Genomic DNA, 10,328 nt, shown 5'->3' with positions numbered 1-10,328 from the left:
GCACCCACAGGAACCATGGTTTCCTGTTTCAGTCCCCTAACCTAACCCCTAACCCCTAACCCTGACCCTGACCCTGACCCTGACCCTGACACTACGGACATGGACTATACTCTTATTTCCCTTTTCCTTTTTCTTTTTTGGGATTTTCTTTCTTTTTTGTAGGCTTAACTTTTCTTTTTTGTAGTGTTTAATTTTTTCTGGGCCATATAGGATTTTTTTGTAGGACAGACTATACAGTGACTTTATATAAATATAACTTTTCGAACATCAGAACAGGAATAACAATTAATAACTACATCATCTGATTTACAGTAAACAACCTGTGCCAGTGCTGATTGTGCCCGTTTTGGGGATCTACACAATCTCCATCCCATATTGACACTAACCCTATAACACCACGTAAGAATTATTCTAAAGAAAAACTCATGATAATACACACACAACCACATCCTTTAACAACACCTCAAATGACGACACAACTTGACAAATTCATACCCATTTGGTTTTGAAATATTGCAGCTTGACATCTATTGGCAGTTACCAGCAGAAATCGGGTGCAGCTCAAGATATATTTCTAAGCAGTACAGATATGTAATAAAACCAGTGTATGATAAGCCTTATACATAACAAGAACAAAGTACAACTCATCAGCTTGGCTGTGGTACAGCATAGTGTTGGCACTACTACTAAACTGAAGAGTGGTAAAATTAACCTTTACACCAACATATAACCACTCAAAAATATTCTCTGCAGTTAACGATTAACAGTTACCCACTGACATCTGTAATTCAAGACATGTACATTTTCACTACAACATTATTATTTAACTCACATCAATACAAACAGTCTCACACACAGCTGACTAGCCTGTCTGGGCTTGTATCTGCACTTGAACTCCGCACATGTAGAGCTTCTACGCATGCACGCGCTCAGGCAGGCTACTTGAAGCCAGGAACGTTTTATGTTGATATATCTAAGTAAACAGTCATAGGTTTGTGACGTACTAAGCATACAACTTCAACAAATCAGACTTGGATTATACTGTCCAAATAAGACAAAAAATAAATTGTCTTCATAACTTCAGTGTAACACAACATGAGTAACTGATGTACAAATAATCATTTTGCTGGTAAAGTATTCCTTTAAATACACTAAACTTAGTCTGGGAGTTAAACTATTTATGGCAGACTGAAGGTCTGGACCTAGCTCCAGTTTCTTCCGCAATTTAATCCATTTTACATTTAACACTTCTGTCTTAATATATGGATGTCATTCACAGAAAAAGCTGTTACTTCTCGTCATTCCTCTCCTGTACTGAGAAGGACAGCTTTAACAAGTCTCACAGAGTCCATATCCAGACCAGGTCCCAAAATAAGATGCCAACCACATAAGTAACAGGTTTACAACTGCCATCTCTGTTTCGGACCTGATGTGTAGACTTATGTTTAGAAATGATCCATATATGTGTAGTAACAGTAGGACAGGTAATACTGACGGTTAAGGCTGCAGTTAACTGTTGTATTACTTAACAAATCATCTACAAATTAATTTAAGTCATTTTGTCTATAAAACATCAGAATATAGTGAAAATATGCAAACCTAAAGTGGAGTATTTAAACAGCTTGTTATATTACTGTTACTAGATATTCTGTTCCCTGTCACATCAGACCAAGACCAGGATCCTTACGCTACAAATGTTTAAAACATGTTCATGTCAGGCCTGCACACTGTAACAGATGTGTTCTTCCTCCATACAGATGCTTGAAAGACATCTGTATGTGAGCATGTCATGAGTCCACATACAGCTGAAGGGAAGTCAGCTTGCCATGCTTCTCAAGTACATCCAACAGGCCCTTGCTGACATCCATGCCCCTGTTATCCAGGTTGCTCTTGAAATTGGTGGCCTCATGTAGCCCAAGTGTGGTGAACAAGGCTCCTCTGTGAACAACAAGGTCTTGCAGACCAAACCATCCAAAAAACACATGGGTCTGACGATCTGTTGCAACAACGTCACAGGCAAAGTCAACAGAAACGGACCTCATGTGAGAGGGGTCCACAATGTCCATGATGTCCAGAGGCTCTATGTCTTTCTGACCAAACCGGTTGAGAAATATGCCAACCTTCATCAAGTAACACGACTTTGACTTCACAACCACACGGTCGATCAAACACATGATAAATGTTGCATCTCGCCTCAAGACAAGGAACCTTGACGTATCATATGACATTTGCTTGCAGATTGTGGAACGAGCTTTCTCCACATCTTGCACGTTCTTAATCAACTCCTGAAAGTTTGCAATCACATCACTGAGCAACTCCAATGCCATGACATTGGACAGCTCTTTCCGGAGCAACCTCGTGTCCGGCTTCTGCGAATCCTTAGTGACCACAGTGAGGAGCAGCACGTAGCCACCATCTACATAGCCCATTCTCTGCCCAACAACATCTCTCACAGCAGTTAGTCCCTGATCGCTGTACTTTGTCAGGTCCAGCTGTTTTTTTATGAGGTGGTAGTGTGGAGCCAGATTTGGCAGACACACTCTGGGCAGAAGCAGGTCATAGATACCACCTTGGACCCCCTGCAGATTCTGCAACTCCATGCAAATCCCATCTATATCAAATGAAAAGTTCAGAAATGAACTGGGCTTGGCCACTGTGGTAGAGTATGCCCCAATGCTTGCTTGTGCATGCAAACACTCGCCAATACCTGGGTGCTCTCTCAGGGCTTCCACAATGCTGTTGGTGTTGCTAACCAACATTCACAAAGTTTCCCTCATCAGCCATCCTTCCTTCTTTGTCTCCCTATTGGAAAGGATGTACACGTGAGTATCTTGCTGCACTTGTACTCGTAGGGATTCCACTGTACTACAAACAATTAACTGCAATATCCTTTTTAACACACTTTTAATTATTTACATTAACTTACTTACTGACTGACTGACTGACTGACTGACAGACTGAGGGTTAGGCTTAGAACATATTAGGATTATGGGGTTAGGGGGCCTAGGGTTACCTGGCGGACACATCTCAGCTGGTTAGGGTTAGGAAAAGGTTTAGGGTGACACTGGGTGGGGAAAAAGGTACCCAGGAAGACATGTTCAAACGACTCAGAATAGTCTGACAAATTATCCTATCCATTCCCTGGGGGGCACTTTTGGCCTCTGACACTTTGACAAATTTTCACTCTCCCACTGCCTTATATGGGAGATTTCAATCGCTCATAACTCCAGAACTGTAAGTCCTACAGTCACGTAACTGCTACCGTTGAAATCGGGTTACAGACAAATGGGTGGGTAGGTCAAGGTCCCGTCTCTCTACCACTTCAGTCAAAAACTGATCCTAGTTAAAACCCCTTATCCCTATCAACCACAACCACAACCACTGTTAACAGTATGAACTTTATTTATTTTTCATGTAACATACATAAACAACAACTAAACACTTGAACAAGACTTAACAAAAAAAAACTAATCAATCAAATAACTGGACTTGGTCTCAGGACTGGATCCAGGAGAGGAGGTGGCATCACTGGATATGCTGTCGGACCCAACCGTGCACATGAGGGTGGAAAGGGTGCTGCTGGTTGAGGAAGGCGAGGGGCTAGGAGGAGGGGAGTCCCAACCAGTGACATATAACTCACTACTGGATGGGGACGACGGACCAAACAGCTCCATATCCTCCACCGCAGAAAAATACATGGAGGATGGGCTGCCTGGTTCAGCGCTGGAGCACCCGCACTCCTCCTCCTCCTCCTCCTCCTCCTCCGCATCCGACCAGGACATGGGGACGGCTGGTGCCTCCTCCTCCTCCTGCAGAACACAGTACATGCATGAGCATGATCCTGGGTTCACCGCTGGGCCAAGGTCATCCTCCTCCATATCGGAGACAAAGAGGTAGGGTGGGGAGGAGGGGGAGTAGGGGATCCCCAGTCCTGAATAGGTGGAGGAGTACTCGCTCTCCAGACCTTCATAGGGAGGAGAGGGACTTTCCTCCGGGCCGAACACAAGTGAACAGGAGGGACCAGCCACCTCCATGTCCTGTTGGCCTTGCACGGGTGGCCCTGGGTCAGGGGCAACCGGTACCAGACCAGAGACTGGTGGGGCCTGGTCCTCATCATCATCCTCCTCCGACGACGACGACGACCACAACTCCTCGTCAGCCAAAAGTACCTCGATCCACCCCAACATCCCCATGGGAGGAAGGATCGGCACGTTCAGGCGGTAAGGGTCTTGTGGTGGCATGTCTACTGACTACAAGACAAAAAGTTTGCCTTACAATGGTATTACATGGATAAACACAAATAAGTTCATTAAATTCTACATAAATGTCATTTATTCTATGAACTCAGCTCAAATACCAAATATTTACATGCAACTACCTTAAAAAGCTAACACTTAGCAAGAAAAAAAAGTACGTCTTACCTCTCCGTTGTCCAGATGTAGAATGAGCTCTTCCTCTTCATCGTGCTACTTATATGACATCTACAACAAGACTTTTCTTACACTTTTTGCCTGTGACACTTATGCAAATTTTCATTTTCCCATTAACTTATATGGGAGAATTACAACGGTTAGAACTCTGGAACGGTAGCTCATAGAGACACGATCTTGGTACCGTTGGAAAGGCAAGCGGTTGGGGGTTAGCGGTTAGGTTTCACTTGTTTCATCGTTGACTCAGGCTGTCATGCCTTGGTCAGGTGCTGAAGTTAGCCTCACTGTTCTCTATTTTAATAAAATCTACATTTCTTAATGTGAAATAAGCTTTTGGTTAAGGTTTTTTTTTCATACGCTACAGATAAAGATCAGTTTAACCTATGTTTTCTATTTTTGCATTTTTATTTCTTTCTTGTTTGTTTTATCATTACTACTGTAAAGGCCTACCCCCTACACCTACCCCCCCAAAAATGTGGGGGTAGGCGTAGGTGATATGTGGTATGTCACAAAGTTCAGCGAAAAACGGATCCCTGCCAGTTTCTTTGATGCATGGAGGAAGAAATTGGCAAAGGCAAAGGCAGAAGAGGGGGCTAAGTAGAGTGAGGATTTCTGTGTGTGTGTGTGTGTGTGTTCACATAGTTACAGAAAGTTCAAAACTTACAGTAAGTTAGGAAAATTTTGGGTAGTGTGATTAGCATAGTTGGAGATAAATACTTATGTTCTTACAGATCATTGTTCATTAAAAACAAATAACAAAAAAAATAAAAACAAAACAAAAAAAACCCTCCACATGGACTCTGCCTTAACGTGGCATGGAGGCTTGCGTGCCTCTGTGGTCCTAGCGACTCCACACAGGCCAGACCAAAGAGTCCACAACTCCTGACCAACACTATGAACTTCCACCTAGAGCTTGAATTGCCTACGGCTGTAGCCAACTAGGGCTTGCTCTACCTAGGGCTGAAGCCACCTAGGTAAGGCTTCTACTAGGGTCAAACTGCTTACGTTTAGTAAAAGTGGGGGGTGGGCTTTGGCAAAAACCTCTCTCCAAAATAGCTACCAATGGACTCCAAATGGCCTGAAACATGCTCCCATTCACTTACTGGAGTAACGATTTTGCCCTCCACACTTCATCATTTTCCACTGTGTCCACTTTGGACACCCATTCATTTACATTGGGAACACTTTTTTCCCAATAACTCCTGAACGCTACATCCTAGACACTCGGGAGTGGGTGGCATCAGACCTAATTTGTGGGCGCTGAACACGCCTCTCGTGTCCCCATCTTTCTACCACCTTCCCTTCCCGAGATACAACCAATTTAAAAATAAAAACACCCATATCTCGCCACCCAAAAGTGTCCTAGACACTTGGGGGCACTTTCATTGGAAAGTGGCTACATGAAAATGGGGGGGTTCATTAGCTTTTCAAGACAATCAACCCTTCCCCTGATTTTTTAGGATTTTTTCAAAACATCCCACATCCCCATTTTTCGAAACACCCATGAACTAGGGCTTCATGGGTGGCAATCACCCCCTTAACCCTAACTCTTAATTCCAACCCAATTTGACTCTAATCAACCACGACCTGGATGTGACCCCTGACTCTAACCACACCCTTGATTATGGGATGGGACTCTGAGGAGGGATGATGGACTGTGCCCCCCAGTCTCATCGTCTTCGACAATGAGACTCAACTTCCTTCATCCTAATTAAAATAAAGCCAAAACGGACAAACATAAGGACAAGAAAGTCAAATTAGACAACAAAGTCAAGACAGACATAAATAAGAACAAGTAAAATAAAGAGTAAGAAAACTCAAAGGGACAAACACTATAAATAGAGGGTAGGAACACAAACGGAGGCACATGAGAATCAGGGAAGAACACACCAGGGTTGAAGGGAGAAGGGAAAGTCAGGGGAAGCATGGGAGATAAGCCCAGACAGGCTATCCTCATTTATTTAGTGGTCAGCGCGCCTGAGTAAGGTCAAGTAGACCGAAACGTTGCGCCAAGGCTGACCATTATTAAGGCCAGAGAGCCTAATTTTTTGAACACCCGCCACCTTAGGGTGGTGTTTAATTTTTTGGGGGGTCTGCATGGCTGGAATGTCCTGGATGTGATGGCCCGTGCACATCCTTTCTCCCTCAAGGGAGAGGGGTTCAGACCCCACCTCCTGACCCTATCCCTACCCCTCAAAACTCTTTGTCATTCATCAGCATTTCTCACTTCCCTCATCAACTCAGTCCATAGAAGAAGCTGTAAGCAGCACTTGGAACTATAATGGCCTCCATCACCCCCTCATCCGAGCCTGACATCCCAGACAACCACAAGCACAGCTGGCTGACACTACTTTCTGCTGCAGAACCATACTGCCAAAATCTGGCTGCGACCTGGCTATGATTACAGTGTGCAAGAAGTACCGGACATCGGCTGGAGGCGGAAATGGGATGAGAAAACGGGAGAGCAGCAGTGCCTTTCCTAAGGAGTGTGATTTCTCCTACAATGTATGGGTTCAGGGGTTCCTGGCTGGGTCGGCGCGTCGCTACATAGACAACATATCAAAAAAAGTCAACCATAAATACAGAGAGTGAAAGGCGTGAGAAGGAAGAATCACAGTGTACCAGACCTGATGAAGACTAAAATAGAGGTCAAAACATTGTCAACAGGTACACTGTTTATACTTCATATAACAAAGGCTGCATAAATAGACACAGAGAAGACAAACGAGTCACAGAGGGACAAACAGTAAACTAACAACGAAAACTTACAGAAAGTACAAATAGTAAACCAAAGAGCTACAGGAAGACACAAAGAGCAAACATGGAACAAACATAACAAGAAGGATGAACAGGGGAAAGAAAACAAGAAGAAAGAACAGAAGATAAGAAGCACAAACAGAAACAAGCATGAGCACAAAGACGATGGAGATGGACCGTGCACAAGTCTTGTCCCCTAACCCAGGGGATAAGTAAGGTCATTTCTTGATCATATCGTTGTATTGTCTACAATTAAAAAACAGAATTGGTGAAAACAAGTCAACATACACCTGCTTTACTGATTTTCAGAAGGCTTTCGATATCATCAATAGGGACCTTTTAGCTTATAGACTTACTGAGTATGGGGTGAATAGAAAATTCTGTAAGACTTTAAAAGCTCTTTACAGAGAGCCCATAGCCTGTGTAAGTATCACAAAAACTGGTTTCTAACAGGATGATGCTCTGTCACCCACATTGTTTGCAATTTATATAAATGATTTGGCTAAAAAAATCAAAACTTTAGATTGTGGTATAATGTGTGGAAGGGAGATCATAAGTAGTCTTCTGTATGCAGATGACAGTTTTACTGTCTCCATCTGAAGAAAAAATGCAGCAGATGCTTTCTTGATAAGTGATGTCAAAAATGGACACTGTTTATTAACCAAAAGAAGACTGAAATGATTCATTTTAGAAAACCTTCAATTATCCGACCAGTTTAAATTTGGATCACATAACCTGAATTATGCAGATTCTTACAAGTATCTCAGGTTTCTATGTTGATGAACACATGAATTTTATAAAAAGTTCTTAAAGTACTTTCTGAATCAGCAGGTAGACCTCTGGGAGTAATCATTGGTAAAAGTAAAAATTTGACAGATATGAGCTTCTAAACATATTCAAAGCTGTTTCATGCTTGTGTATGTCCAGTGCTCGATTATACTGCTGGGGTTAGGGGCCTCAGAAATATTTCTCTGTGTGAATCAGTGCAAAGTAGTGCTATAAGATATTTCCTGGGTGTGCACAAATATGTTCCAAACCTGACTATAGTGGGGGACATGGGATGGGAATCATGTGAGGTTCACTGTAAAATATGCATAGTTCAATTATAGAATGTGCTACTTGATATGGAGGATAGTAGGCTGACGAAGCAAATATTTATTTGGGATTAAACAAAACTAACGGTTTCTGGTCTAAAGATATGCATACATTATTTTGTAGCTCTGGATTTGTCAATACCTTTTTTATTAACAAACAGCTTAACATTAATTTGTTTAAAGAATCTGTGTTTGCTAAGTAAAAAGGACAATCGGCTGACGATATGTGGACTAAACCAAAATTGCATAATTTTACGAGCATAAAGACTGAATATGGCACAGAGAATTATGTTGTATGTAATTTGTGTTAAAAGTAGGGATGCACCAAATATTCAGTGACCAAATATATTCAGCCAAATATTGCAAAAAAAACACACATTCGGTATTCGGTGGAATAAGTGAAAAGCAAGGCCAAATAATAGCGGCGTGTTTTGATAATGCAATCAAACAGCGTGTGGTGACGGGTGGAGTAAAATATCGATAGTGTGGCGATAGATCTAAAACTAAAAATATTTTTGTGCGAGCAAAAGAAATCATTCAGCCTGCTGTGTGAGTACAGATTTCAACCAGCAGCAGAAACGAAAGGCGAATCCCACCGGTTGTGGGTTGAACGGGGGTCACAGACACAGATATGGACAGGAATACGTATTCCTGTCAAATTCGGGGGCCATAGTGCTCCGCGGCGCAAGATAAGGCTTACCGGCGACGGACAAGTCCGGCTCCAATAATTTCCTCTTCTTGGTGTCATGACTGCCCAGAAGTACCTGAACAGCCAAGCCGTGGCAGCACACAGGTATGTGACGTGTCAGAGGGGAAACGGGCCGTTCACATTTCTCTCTTTCTGGCAGGTAACGGTCCACAAACCTCACCGCACTTTAGTGACTGTTCTTTACTTATGAAGACACTGTTCTTTACTTGTCAGGGGAGGAGGATGGCTGGTTGATTTTTATTTTATTTATTTTTTGAAGTATGAATAAGTCAATAAGTAATTTATTCCATTGAAATATCATTGATGTATTATAGAAAAGTGATTTATCTTTTTATAAATGACAAAAGGCACATCTGCCTCATTTTTGCTGTGGTATCGTGATACTACTCAGAACCGTGATACTTTCACTGGTATCATACTGTGGGTCCCAATTTTGGTACCGTGACAACACTAATCTGGAGGGGGTTCATCTGCAAAAACTAATGAAAAAATAAACAACAGCATTCGGTACTCAGCCAAGCGTTTAATTTTATTCGGCTTCGGCCACAAATTTTCATTTCGGTGCATCCCTACTAAAAAGCAGAGATCTTTATGTGCCCACCTGAGATCTGGTATTTTACCTTTGACTGTCGAAACTGGACGGTAAATTAATGTAGAAGAAGAAAGGTGGATTTGTCCTATGTGTTGTCTAAATGATAAAGAAAATGTGTCATTTTGTTTTCGACTTATGTTTGTATTGTGAACTGCATGAAGTTTTGTTTAGTAAGATAAGAATGGACGTTGATTTTATGAATATGGACGATGAACAAAGACTGACTTGGCTGTTCACATATGAAACATATAAATTAGCCAGGTATGTGGAGAAAGCTTTCTCAAGTGTTGTGGAAATTCTCTGCTGCTGGTGAATAATGAAATAGAGACTTCTGCCGGCCGACAAGGTTTTTATTTTCTTTGCAAAGAAAAGGTCAGTCATCACACGAGCGGTCAGAATGACGAAAGACCCCGAACATAGGAAAGCCTAAACATTTATACCTGAGAAACGCCTCTTATGGTGTGTTTCACACTCTTCTGTCTGCGGCAGGGAGCAGTACCCCTACCCATTGTTTTCAAACTCTTTTGTCTGCCGCAGCTATTGGCTCCGACCCCCTAGGGTGTGTTTCACACCTGGCGTATCCTGCAGGATTTTGTATCTAGTTGTGAGGTTAAGAGGTCTAGACATTCTGAAGTATTTGAAAACACAAAGAATACACAAAGGAAATGAAATTACAATTACACAAGATAATGTGATAGTTATGTTATATATATATATATACATATATATATATATATATATATATA

The sequence above is a fragment of the Epinephelus moara genome, chromosome 13, assembly GCF_006386435.1.
Source record: "Epinephelus moara isolate mb chromosome 13, YSFRI_EMoa_1.0, whole genome shotgun sequence".
NCBI classification, from domain to species: Eukaryota; Metazoa; Chordata; class Actinopteri; order Perciformes; family Serranidae; genus Epinephelus; species Epinephelus moara.
This window is presented reverse-complemented; position numbering follows the sequence as displayed.